Consider the following 13,266-nt stretch of genomic DNA (forward strand, 5'->3'; position numbering starts at 1 on the left):
GTGGCACCTTAGAGTAACAAGTATATTATAAGCTTCAGAGGGTAGCCAAGTTAGTTAGTTACAGGAAAAAAAAGGGTCTGGTAGCACTTTATAGACTAACAAAACATGTAGATAGTCTCGTGAGCTTTCATGACAATGAGTTTGTGGGTAAAACCTCCTCCTGCTGAGTTTGTGGATCAGTAGCTGAAGTCACTAGGCGCTACTGCAAAGCAAGTGACAAAATGATCATTGGAGCTGTGCAGGAACTGGAATTTCCATTGTTGCAGAAAATTCTACAGTTATATTTGGCTTTCATTATGAATCAGAACAAAAACTTCATTTGGAATTCCCTGTCAAAACAAATTTTGAAAGCATTTCACTTTCAGATCAAAATAGTTTGGTTTGATAAAAATCCAAATGTTTAAATCAAGTTTTATTTCAGCCTTTTTTCTTTTCTGTTTAAATATAATTATAGACAGAACATTTAAAAAATGGAAATAATCTGTTTTCAAATGAAAAAAGGTTACGTAACTGAAGTGGACATAACTTAGGTTGACTTACAGCAGTGTCTACACCGGGGTGGGCAATAATTTTTGAAGGGGGGGGCCACATCACAAATTTGAGTGACACATTACCAAGTCAGCTCCTGACTCAACCTCCATCACAGAATCCTACACCACGTAGGAAAAAAAAAAAATGGATGAACTGCTAAGGAGGAGTTCAGAACAACCAACAGCAATAAAAATATAGGCTGTGTCTAGACTGGCCAGTTTTTCCAGAAAATCAGCCGCTTTTCCGGAAAAAACTTGCCAGCTGTCTATACTGGCCGCTTGAATTTCCGCAAAAGCACTGACTTCCTACTGTAAGAAATCAGTGCTTTTTGAGGAAATACTATGCTGCTCCCGTTTGTGCAAGAGGGCCAGTGTAGACAGCTGAGATTTGTTTTGCGCAAAAAAGCCCCGATTGGGAAAATGGCAATCGGGGCTTTTTTTGCTCAAAAGCATGTCTAGATTAGCCATGGACACTTTTCCCAAAAAAAGTGGCATGGATGTTTTTCCGCAAAAGCAATCTAGACACTCTTTTCCAAAAATGCTTTTAACGGAAAACTTTTCCATTAAAAGCATTTCCGGAAAATCATGCCAGTCTAGACGTAGCCATAGGGACACAACATATAGGGGCATAACTGAGTTTCACCTACCAAGGGACATAAAAGGCCATTACAAAAGGTTCATCAAATACTTTAGGAGCAACAGAAAGATGAAGGAAAGAGTAGATCCTCTACTGTGGGTGGAAGGAGCACTAATAACTGTTGAGATGTTAAAATATATAGATGGTATCATGAGCTTTTGCGGGCATTTGTTACCAGACTATTTGTTGTTCTTTAAGTTTATCCTGTACAGACTAATTCGGCTACCCTTCTGAAGCTTTAGTTTTCTTCAGTCTTTGTTAAAAAGTTAATGGTGACCTGATAACAATGGAGAAGGAACACAAGACAATACAGAGAGAAAAAAAGGAAAAAAAAAGGATAGAGATGTAGATACAATAGATGTATTCAAGTCAGCAGGACCTGATGGAGTTCATCCTAAGGTACTTACGGAACTAGCTTAGGAATTTCATAATCAATAGCAATTCTCTTCAAAACTTGTGGAGACTGGGTGAAGAGCCAAAGGACTAGAGAAAGCAAGCACATTGCCTATCTTTAAGAAGGGGCACTAAGGGGACCTAGAGAATTACAGACCATCCAGCCTAACTTCAGTACATCTAAAGACACTGGAACAAAGTATTGATATGTAAGCCCTTGGAGGACAATAGGCTTATCAAAGGAAAAAAAAAAAAAAAAAAAAAAAAAAAAAAAAGACAGAAAGGATCTGCCAAGAAAAACAATCATTCCAAACCACTCCTGGCACAATGCATAAGGCAGAGGCAGGAGACCTGATCTAGCTTTTAGAAAGGCTTTTGAAATAGTCCCTCACCGCTTAGTTATCAATAAGCTCAAGCAATTTTTTAATTTTCATAAATGAACCTGGCAAGCCCAGAGGTGCAGTGCTATGAAGTGCCAAGCTTAGAAGTGCTCAGCTCTGGCAAGCCCCAGCACAAAGTAAGCACAGGAGTCCCTACTTTGCTTATGAGGGTATCATGTGGGAATGTGGTCTAAATGAAATTACCATAAGGTGGGTGCACTAGTGGTTGCAAAACCATCCAAAAAGAGTCGTTATGAATGGTTCCCTCTCAAACTGGAAAGATTTGTCCCCACAAGGGTCAGTCCTGGATCTGATAATGCTCAATATTTCCATTAATGACTTGGGTAATGCAGTGGAAAGTGTGCTTATAGAAATTCACAGATGACACCACACGATGAGGAGTTGCAAGCAATGTGGAGGTCAGAATCAGAACTCAAAATTGACCTTGAAAACCTGGAGATTTGGTCTGAGTAAACAAGAAGAATTAAAGACCAAAAAAAAGTTAAATGCACAAATGCAAAATGAGGAACAACTGGCTGGGTGGTAGTACAGCCACAAAGGTTCTAAAGATTATAGTGGTCACAGATTGAATAGGAGTCAAAATTGTTATGCAGTGTTAAAAAGCTAACATCAGCCAGTGTGTATGAATATGTGTTATATGTAGGACAGGGAGGGAATTGTCTGGCTCCACTTGGCCCTGGTGAGGCCTCAGTTGGAGTATTGTCTCCAGTTCTGAGGGCCACATTTTGGGAAAGATGTGGACAAATTGGAGAGAGTCTAGAGGAGAGCAACAAAAATACTAAAAGGTTTAGAAAACCTGACCCAGGAGGAAAGGTTAAAAGTTGCTCGTGTTTAGTCTTGTGGGGAGGGGCGGGGGAGAGACCTAACAGGTCCTCAAATACACTAAAGGCCCCTTATAAAGATGGTGATCCATTGTTCTTCATGTCCAGTGAAGACAGGGCATTGAGTAATAGGCTCATTCTGGAGCAAGGGAGATTTAGGTTAGATATGAAGAAAAACTTGTTAACATTAGTGATTGTTAAAGCTCTGGAATACGCTTCCTGAGGGAGGCTGGTAGAATCCCCACTATGGCAGGAGCAATGGGGCAGTAAATGTGTGGGGAAGGTGATACAAAACAGCCTGCAGCTGGGGGAGGTTCCTAGGGGTGCATCTGATCGGCCCCAGCTGCTCTTTGTAGGACAAGAGGAGCGAGTCCAGCACTGGCCAGGGTGTGCCCAGGCCTACCATCACCCATGATAAATTCTCTCGGCAGTAGGTGTTGCTGAAGTGGAGTATATGACTGCTCTTGTGGCCTCTCAGTCAGAAAGTCATTTTTCTGCAGGGAACATGAATTCTGCATGTGCACAATATCACAGGTGAGAGTCAAATTATTCTACATTTGTCTGTAGAGTGAGGGTATATTTATGCTGCAAAGAAAAACCTAGTCTCAGGGCTCAAAATAGCACAATATACATTTTTTAGAGCTGGAGGTCAGCAACAGTGACCCCTCCCCCCTCACCAGATTAAACATCCCAAGCAGGGATATCGATGCTGCTAATTTCAGCTCTTTTGCCCACACCTGAGGCAACTGAGCCAGGCTTTGAGACTGGATGCTGCTGATTCTTCTTTCCAGTGCAGACATACCCTGCATAGCTATAACTCTGAGCACGAGAGCAGGTCAGTTGAGAGAAACTGCCAGCATCCAATGTACAGTCAAAGCAGTCAGGCCATTTTTGCCAGCATTCTCTCTATATCCAGACAGCTCTTTGGACATCTTAGGATTAAAATTAGCATCATCAGCATGTCTTGACATCATAGAAACAATTAGGTCAGGATCTTTTAATCAAGACCGAAGGGTTGGCTGTATACCGAGGGCATTAATTTCAATATAAGCAAGATAAAAAGCAACTTAATTTCTATTGTTTCAGTTCCTGGAAGCTGTGTGGTTAATCATTCATTTCAATACAGCTAATTTTAAGCAAAAACAAAAACCTCTTGAAAAAGATTTCACATGAGCATGGGAAATGTTTGATCTAAGATACAGAAGGGTTTTTTGGGAGGGTGACTTGCAGTATGGTTGCAGTCTCTCAGAAAGGAGAGGTTTGATATTTTAAATTCTTTTTTGCAACAAGGAGCTAACATTTGCCCTCCCCTTATCCTGATCATTCATCAACTATGCCTGTAAGCCCTTCCGCACAGGCCCTCTCTTTTAATATATATTTGTACCCTGGCTAGCACAGATTTCTGCTTTGAGGTGTTATTAGATTAGAAGCAGTGATAGAAAGAATAAAATCCTCCCCCAGATCAGTGACTCCCTTGACCCCCAGAGAGGAAGAGGGAAAGATGACAGGGAAGCCATAGTTAAGGCATAATGAGTGCTTTGGGACTTAGCCACTGTTATGAGACCAGTTATCATACCAGCATGCTGAGATGCAGAATATACTTCTAATCCATGAGATGTATAAGCACAGTGTCTTCCTCACATTCAAAACCCGTACACACATCTCTGCTGTCTTAAGACCCGTATGAAAAAAAGCTGAATAGAAAAGGAGGGAGGGAAGTAAAGCAAGGCAAATTTGGCCATGCTACCTCTCCATTTTCCTTTCAGGGTCTCACATTCATTAAGCGCCTTCCAAAAGAACATACATATATTCTGGGCTCAGTTTGAAAAATGGAATCCAAGGTCCATGGATGAGGCTGGGTGCTGGAAGAAGAAAGAATCTTCAAGGCCCCCCAAGTCACCACTCTAGATGGAGCCTCTTAGGGTAGTGACAACTCTGCAACTCTTCTAACAGGTGTCATTAGCAGTAGTCAGAGCCAGGATCAAACGCCATCATTTAAAATAAATCAGCATCCCCCCTAGTTACCCAAATTGTTAGATTTGTCTCATGCATGCACTGAGAAAGTGGGGAGGGGTGCCAGATTAAATTATCCTCCTTCTGTGGCTACATCTAGACTGAAGAGTTTTTGGGCAAAAATGGCTATTTTTGCACAAAAACTCAGAGCATCCACACCTCAAACACGTTTTTGCACAAATAAATCAAGAGAATGGAGGTTTTTTGCGCAAGAGTTATTCCTCTTTCTATGAGGAATAACTCCTTTTCACACAAGAGCTTTTGCGCAAAAAGGTGTGTGTGGACAGAGAACTGCCTCTTTTTGCATGAAAAACCCCTATAGAAAAAATTACAGGTGCCCGGGTGGCCATTCAGTGAATCAGTGCTTTCTTTCGAGAAAGCATCCATGCAGTATGGATGCTCTCTTGCACAAAAGCGCATCACTTTTCTGATGCACTTTTGCAGTGTGGATGCTCTCTCGTGCAAGGCGATTTTGCGGAAGTTCTCTTCCGCAAAAAGCTTCTTGTGCAAGAAATCTGTAGCATAGACGTAGCCTGTAAATTATTCAATTGCCGTTCCATGTGGACAGGGATGATACTGGTCTCTGCAAATGGGTATAGACTGGGAGGAGCCCTGGCTTTGCCCCAAACATACTCATCAGTGCCTGATAAGTTTTGTGTATATCACTTTTGACTGTGAAGCAGGGGAAGGAACAAAGTCTGTGAGTAGGTGAATCTATACTGGACCCCATATTCATGATGTAACAGTCTGGCTGTGTCTAGATTGCATCCCTTTTCTGGAAAAGGGATGCAAATTAGACAAATTGCAATTGCAAATGAAGCAGGGATTTAAATCCCCCCTGCTTCATTAGCATAAAAATGGCTGCCGCTTTTTTCCAGCTCAGAGCTTTGCCAGAAAAAAGCACCAGTCTAGACACAGATCTTTTGGAAAATAAAGCCTTTTCCAAAAGATCTCTTCTCTCATTTTAAGATCCCTTATCCCTCTTAAAATGAGGGATAAGGGATCTTTCGGAAAAGGTTTTATTTTCCAAAAGATCCACATCTAGACTGGTGCTTTTTTCCAGCAAAGCTCTGAGCTGGAAAAAAGCGGCAGCCATGTTTATGCAAATGAAGCAGGGGAATTTAAATCCCCACTTCATTTGCAATTGCGATGTGTCTAATTTGCATCCCTTTTACGGAAAAGGGATTCAGTCTAGACACAGCCCCTCTGTCTTGTCTTAAGGTAGCGCCTCATTCACTTTCATCAGATGATGCTTTCCCTGCAGTTCAAGGAGGCAGTCCGCCATGTTGCAGAAAGCCAGAATTAACACTGGCTTTACCTGGGACTCCCACTGGCCCCTTCAGAAGAGGGGCTATGGACTCGGGGCATATGCAGACTGAGCCAGCCTATAGCTCAGGCACAACAAAAGAGCTACTCTTGTCACTACTTCTGCACTGTGGACTTGGCTTTCTAGTAGTGCCAAACTGACAGCCTTCACCAATGGGAAGGATGGTCCAGGAGTCAGGGCACTTGTCTGGAGCCTAGGAGACTGTAGCCTGTTGCGGTGCCCTCTGAGGACTGAAGGGGCTCCTCTCAGGGTCAAAGGGTGGAGACTCACACCCAATGCAAGCACCTGAGCAGTCAGTAGCCCGGCTCTGCTCCCAGATAGGGGCTGCAACAGTCAAGTAATCCAAGCAAACAGTCCATAGCCCTGCCCTAACACCAGGCAGGGACTGCAATAAGCAAATAGTTTATTTACAGAGAGTGGGTAGCCCAACCTTAGCACAAAGCAGGGGCTGCAAAAGTTAGCAGTCAGGATCCCAGCCCTAGGGCAGGGGAAGGGCTTCTCCCAGGACACCAACCAGGTCACAGTCAATACACCCAGGTAAATGGTCAGACTCCTTACTCAGGAAAGGTTCCAGTCCTTCACCTGTGGCTGCATGCTGCCAGAGGGGAGACCGCCACCCAATCAAGGGGGGGCACGCATGGGCCCTCCCTTCACCACCACACCAGGGCCCTAAGAGCAGCTGGGTGGGCGGGGGGAGGATCAGCTGCCAGGTCAGTTGGAATCCAGGCCAAAACTCACTGACCTGTCTCACCAGTGTCAGTGGGGGATCCACTCTGCAACCCACTGGGCCCTGGCCAGACCAAGGTCGGCTACCCCTGGGCCTGTTCCAATTCTCTCCTCCGTCCCGGGTACCTGGTTCCCTGGGAAGTCTTCTGGGCAGCCAGGAGCAGGGTCTTCTGGCCACCACAGCAGGCCTGCATGGTAGTCCTCCCAAAGAGGGCCAGGGGGCCCAGGCAAGTTGTTCACCTGCATAGGCCCTGGCTCTGTCTCCTCCGTCAGCCAGGACGGGGAGGCTTTTGGCTTCTCAGCAGTCAGGGGGAGAGAGGTCTCTAGCCCCCTTGCTAGCTGGGGAGAGAGTGCCTCTGGCTTTGTCCCTCTCCCCCCCCCCCTGCAGGAAGTCCTTTTATATCCCTAGACCCACCCCCTGACTTCCTCCTGGATGAGTTCTCCAGGTGAGCCCAATCTGGCTCAGGGAGGGGCACTTCCTCCTCAGGATCAGTGGGTGGCCATTCCCACCCACTACAGAGACCTACCACTCTGCCAAACTAATTTCCTGTGTGACCTTGGGAAAAGTCACCCAGATTCTCTGTGTATCAACTCCCCACCTGAGACCCAGGGAAAGGGAAGATAAATTCACGAAGACACTGAGAAGAGGGCACAGGGGAACAGTTAAGAGCCTGAGATTGTTGTGCACATTGTTCACCGAGTAAGCAAACAGGCATCCTATAAGAATGGGTATGGGGACAAAGCAGTTTCATTTCAGGGTTGGGGAGGAGATGTGAGGATCTGCTGCCTCCAAACCTTTATCTCCCCTGCCCTTCTGCTGTCATCTGAATTGAGGGCCCAGCCATTAGAATGGATGGTCCGCATGGTGAGCTAGGTTCCTTAAAACAATTGCAACTTACATTGTTTCCTTTTTAGCTGCTTAAACTTTTAGACCAAGTCACCCTGAAACGATGTTTGTGAAACAGGAAAATGTGGTATCAAGATGATCAGCACAAGGTAAGCACTAGTGCTTTTTCCTGCGAATTGACTGTGAAAGATGACAAGGAAACCACAGGTCACTGCTGCGAATGCAATGGCACAGGACCAGTAACCAGGTTTTATTTGCAGGGCAGATGTTTGATACATTTGAATAAGATTCAAAGATGAAAAATAGGTTCAAACCTTCCTAGACACGTCTCGGCACTGTCATGCACAGAATCTTCTTTTATGTACAGTGTTGCTATGTACATTTCACCTTGATCCACAAATGACGCCTCCCAGGCAAACTTCTACAAGACTATGATTCATACTTTTGAGGCATTACAAACTGCTATTCCCCAGGGGATGATCTAGACTGCTGAACAGCTATGTCCCCTCAATTCTCCAATCTGGCTTCCTTTTCCACAATTTCACTGTAACAGCAACCAGTCCTGGTCTGCCCACCTCCAGCCTCTAGCATACAAGTCTCACCCAGCTGTATTTTAGGAGTGCTCTAGCTGGCCACTATGAGTTTTGTGGCAGAGCTATACCAGCAAATTCCTACTCCCAGACTAGAGTTGCCAACTGTCCTGCCCAGATGCCATTTGTGGCAATAGCAACCCTACCCCAGGCTTGTCCTGCAAAGGCAGTGCCCTCCTGGCCTCCCAGCACGGTCAGCATAGCAAAAGACATGCACAAACCCTATTATCTCACATGGAAGTTCCCAAACACTTAAGTCCAAACACTGGTTTAGCTAAACCAAGCTTTTTAATGCCAGAAAGATTTCAAATGATGCACAGTAAAGAGGCTTAGAAGTCACAATTTGGTTACAAGAAAATAAAAAAAAAAAGACAGAACATCGAATACCTAACTTCACGAGTTCAAAGCAAGGGTCTCGTCCACCGTGTGGTGGAGCTGTCTCACTGGCTGGATGCCTTTCCTCCAGGACCTCTCCCCATTCCAATGCTCCTTTCCTCATCTACCAGGGGTAATAGATGTCTTGTGCAGAAAGAAAAGAGAGAGAGACTTTGCATCCTCTTCTTACCTTTTGCAGCTCTTTTCCTTTTTGAACATCAGTTCTGGAGACTGTCTGTATGCACAGGAACCCTCAGATGACCGTTTGCAGAGATACAAATTGCTCACTCTCACCTTTCCTCCTGCTAGTGAACGGATGCTTCACCAAGCAGCAGTTCCTTTGATTTTGTTGACACCTGGAATCAATTTTGTTGACACCGAGGAATCAATTCGTCTTTTGTCACTCAGGAACTGTCTTGTTTCTGCTTTTCTGAACCTGGGACACATCTCAACAGTGTCATGCACATTTCACCTTGATTGGCAAATGACGCCTCTGAAGGTAAACTTCTACAAGACTATGAGACACTTGGTATGAAGGGGCAAACGTAAGGGTCCAGCTTGTCATGCACCCTGTGATTATGTATGAGGCCAAACCAGAAGGTGATGGGATTGAGAACAATGGCTTGCGGGCTGCTAGTAGAAACAGACATGGAAATGTAACACCTCTTGTCTCCAAAATTAGAGATGGGACCCATTGGCAGAGCTGGCAAGGGAAGATTGCACTGCTGCTGCCTTTCCCCTATATTCAATGAGGAGGTGCATGGCAGGCTGGCTTGTCTGATGAAAGTGCAGCCACCACCAGCCAAACCCCAGAAAACATCCCCCTGAAGCCTCTGTGCCTCCTCCCCCCCAGTGCCCCTTTTCCCTCTCACTACAACCTGCTATTGTCTTCCACATGTTTTAGAGCCTGTTCCTTTCCACCTACACCTTCCCAGGTCACAGCCATCAATCTTCTTCGTTCCCATTCCTGCCCACTGCACCATCGCTTTATCTCAGCAGCTGAGACAGTGGCCTGACATGCATTCCTTGAGCACTGCAGTCCTGGCATCAAACCAATACTGGGGCCTTCAGCAAATGGATACTGAGCCACTAACTTAAAATGCTCACTCTTCATCTCTGCAGGAATGAAGGCCTGGATTCACAAGAGCACCTGGAAAGTCACTGTCACAAGGCTGCTGCTGGGCACCCAGGTGTCCATCTCCACCAGCGAGCCACAAGCTGAGGTGAAGTCATAAGTGTTCAGCCGCCCAAGTCAAGTGTGGGCCCTGAGCCAATAGACCTGTTCAGCAACCACCCAATTCTGAAAAAAACCAAACCAACAGAGGAAGGAGCAGCAGCTCCCTGATAGCCTTTAGATTAGGAGTTAGGGCCCTGGGATGAGAGACAACCCTCAGTTGAAGTCCCTTTCTGATTGAGGAAGAGAAGGGAGGTGAATAGGGATTTGCCACCTCTCAACTGTGTGCTATAATCACTGGGCTAGTCACCCCCTGTGTACTAATGAATAAAGTGGAACAAGGGAGCCCCGCATAAGAATGCACTATAGCTGTGGGGAGAGTGCTAGTTCAGAGGGAACAGATCCCTGTTCATCTCTTTTCTTCTTAGAGAGGGGACTTGAAGTGGTGTCACTCCTGATACGAAGGAGAAACTAATGTGAGAATCTCCCCACTTTGTGTCAGCTGCCAATTTTATTAGCACAGTCCCATTTTTTTGTGCCAAGGTCATGAAAGAAAATGTTAAATAAGATTAATCCCAAGATCAATCCTAGAGGAATACCACTACTACTATGCTTCCTCCAACAAGACAATTCACCTTTCAGCATGACCTGTGGTAGTCTCTTTAGTCAGTTTCTTTCCCACCTATGGCTCTTGTATTAATCCCCATCTTCTCCAATTTCACTAATAATTTCCCATGTGGAACTGTATCAAATGGTTTACTGAAGTCCAGATTAGATCTACAGTTCATCCTTGGTCTAGAAATTACTCTTCCACCAATTTGCAGATCACATGGGGCTGAGAGGGGAACCCAGATGCCTAGAGTAAGGCAGAAGCACACATACCCAGAGGCTGAAACCGATACCTATGGAGCTTTTATGGCAAAAACTTGGGTGATGTGAATTTATAGGCCTACAAATGTAGGCAGCAGCTGAGTAGAAGCTTTGTGGATCAAATTGGTGACTAAAAACAGGATTTAGGCCCTTCAGTCTAGGTGAATCTAGGCCAGGGGTGAGGAACTTTTGGGGGTTGGGGGCCACTGACCCACAGAAAAATCAGCGGGGGACCACACAAGTCAGAAGCAAAAACAACCCCAAACAAACAAGAAAAAAACCAATCCCCCGCCCCAAGCCTAAAACCCTCACTGACATGGCCACATTCCGCTCACATGCTCCCCTGGAAGGGGCCCAGCCTAGTAAATTTTGTATGCTCCAGCCCTGCACCAATGCCAGGGCAGAGGGAGCCCTGAGCCTCAGAACATAAGAGCGGCCATACTGGGTCACACCAAAGGTCAATCCAGCCCAATATCCTGTCTTCCGATAGTGGCCAGTGCCAGGTGCCCCAGAGGGAGTGAATCGAACAGGTAATGATCAAGCAATCTCTCTCCTGCCACCCATCTCCCCTCTGACAAACAGAGGATAGGGACACCATTCCTTACCCATCCTGGCTAATAGCCATTAATGGGCTTAAAAAAGAACTAGATAAATTCATGGAGGTTAAGCCCTGTTGTAGTACTGGCCTTCACAACCTCCTCAGGCAAGGAGTTCCACAGGCTGACTGTGTGAAGAACTTCCTTTTATTTGTTTTAAACCTGCTGCCCATTAATTTCATTTGGTGACCCCTACGTCTTATATTATGGGAACAAGTAAATAACTTTTCCTTATTCACTTTCTCCACACCACTCATGATTTTATAGATCTCTATCATATCACCTCTTAGTTGTCTCTTTTCCAAGCTGAAAAGTCCCAGTCTCTTTAATCTCTCCTTATAGGGGACCCATTCCAAACCCCTAATCATTTTAGTTGATTCCTTCTCTGAACCTTTTCTAATGCCAGTATATCTTTTTTGAGATAAGACGACCACATCTGTGTGCAGTATTCAAGATGTGGGCATACCATGGATTTATATAAAAGCAATAAGGTATTTTCCATCTTATTCTCTATCCCTTTTTTAATGATTCCTAACATCCTGTTTGCTTTTTTGATTGCTGTTGCACACTGCGTGGACATCTTCAGAGAACTATCCACGAGGACGCCAAGATCTTTCCTGGTTAGTTCTAGCTAAATTATCCCATATCATATTGTATGTATAGTTGAGGTTATTTTTTCCAATGTGCATTACTTTACATTTATCCACATTAAATTTCATTTTCCATTTTGTTGCCCAATCACTTAGTTTGGTGAGATCTTTTTGAAGTTCTTCACAGTCTGCTTTGGTCTTAACTATCTTGAGCAGTTTAGTATCATCTGCAAACTTTGCACCTCCCTGTTTACCCCTTTCTCCAGATCATTTATGAATAAGTTGAATAGGATTGGTCCTAGGACTGACCCTTGGGGAACACCTCTAGTTACCTCTCTCCATTCTGAGAATTTACCATTTATTCCTACCCTTTGCTTCCTGTCTTTTAACCAGTTCTCAATCCATGAAAGGATCTTCCTTCTTATCCCATGGCAACTTAATTTATGTAAGAGCCTTTGGTGAGGGACCTTGTCAAAGGCATTCTGGAAATCTAAAGTACACTACAGGCAGTCCCCGGGTTACGTACAAGATAGGGACTGTAGGTTTGTTCTTAAGTTGAATTTGTACGCAAGTCGGAACTGGTACATATTGTAGGGGAAACTCTAGCCAAACATTTCTCCAGAGCTCAGTTTTATTCTCCCACACCTCACTTCCCTCAGTCCTTTATTCTCAAGCTGAGGTGTCTGCTGAGGAAAGCCGCTCCGCGTCTGCCTGGTCTGCTGGGGGGGGGGGGGGGGGCGCTAGCTTTGCGTCTCCCTGGTCTGCTGGGGGAAAGCAGCTAGTGCGGGGTTGCCTCACCCCGTTTGTAAGTAGGGATCCGATGTAAGTCGGATCCATGTAACCCGGGGACTGCCTGTATATCTACTGGATCCCCTTGTCCACATGTTTGTTGACCTCTTCAAAGAACTCTAATAGATTAGTAAGACATGATTTCCCTTTAGTCACCATGTTGACTTTTGCCTAACAAATTATGTTCTTCTATGTGTCTGACAATTGTATTCTTTACTATTGTTTCAACTAATTTGCCTGGTACTGACGTTAGACTTACTGGTCTGTAATTGCCGGGATCGCCTCTAGAGCCCTTTTTACATATTGGCGTTACATTAGCTATCTTCCAGTCATTTGGGTACAGAAGCTGATTTAAAGGAAAGGTTACAAACCATAGTTAATGGTTCCGCAATTTCACATTTGTCTTTTCAGAACTCTTGAGCGAATGCCATCTGGTCCCAGTGACTTGTTACTGTTAAGTTTATCAATTAATTCCAAACCTCCTCTAATGACACTTCAAACTGTGATAGTTCCTCAGATTTGTCACCTACAAAGGCGATGGGTCAGGTCTGGGAATCTCCCTAACATCCTCAGCCATGAAGACTGAA

The 13,266-nt window shown here is 44.9% G+C and overlaps 1 long non-coding RNA gene across 1 annotated transcript in view; it reads right to left on the reverse strand.

Annotated features, from left to right (window-relative positions):
• LOC142830211 (uncharacterized) overlaps positions 1–13,266 on the reverse strand; it is a 30,562-nt gene that overhangs the window by 16,524 nt on the left and 772 nt on the right. The gene's annotated exons all lie outside the window — the stretch shown is intronic.

Source organism: Pelodiscus sinensis, chromosome 7 (genome assembly GCF_052426305.1).
Source record: "Pelodiscus sinensis isolate ZL-2025 chromosome 7, ASM5242630v1, whole genome shotgun sequence".
In the NCBI taxonomy this organism is placed as follows: domain Eukaryota; kingdom Metazoa; phylum Chordata; order Testudines; family Trionychidae; genus Pelodiscus; species Pelodiscus sinensis.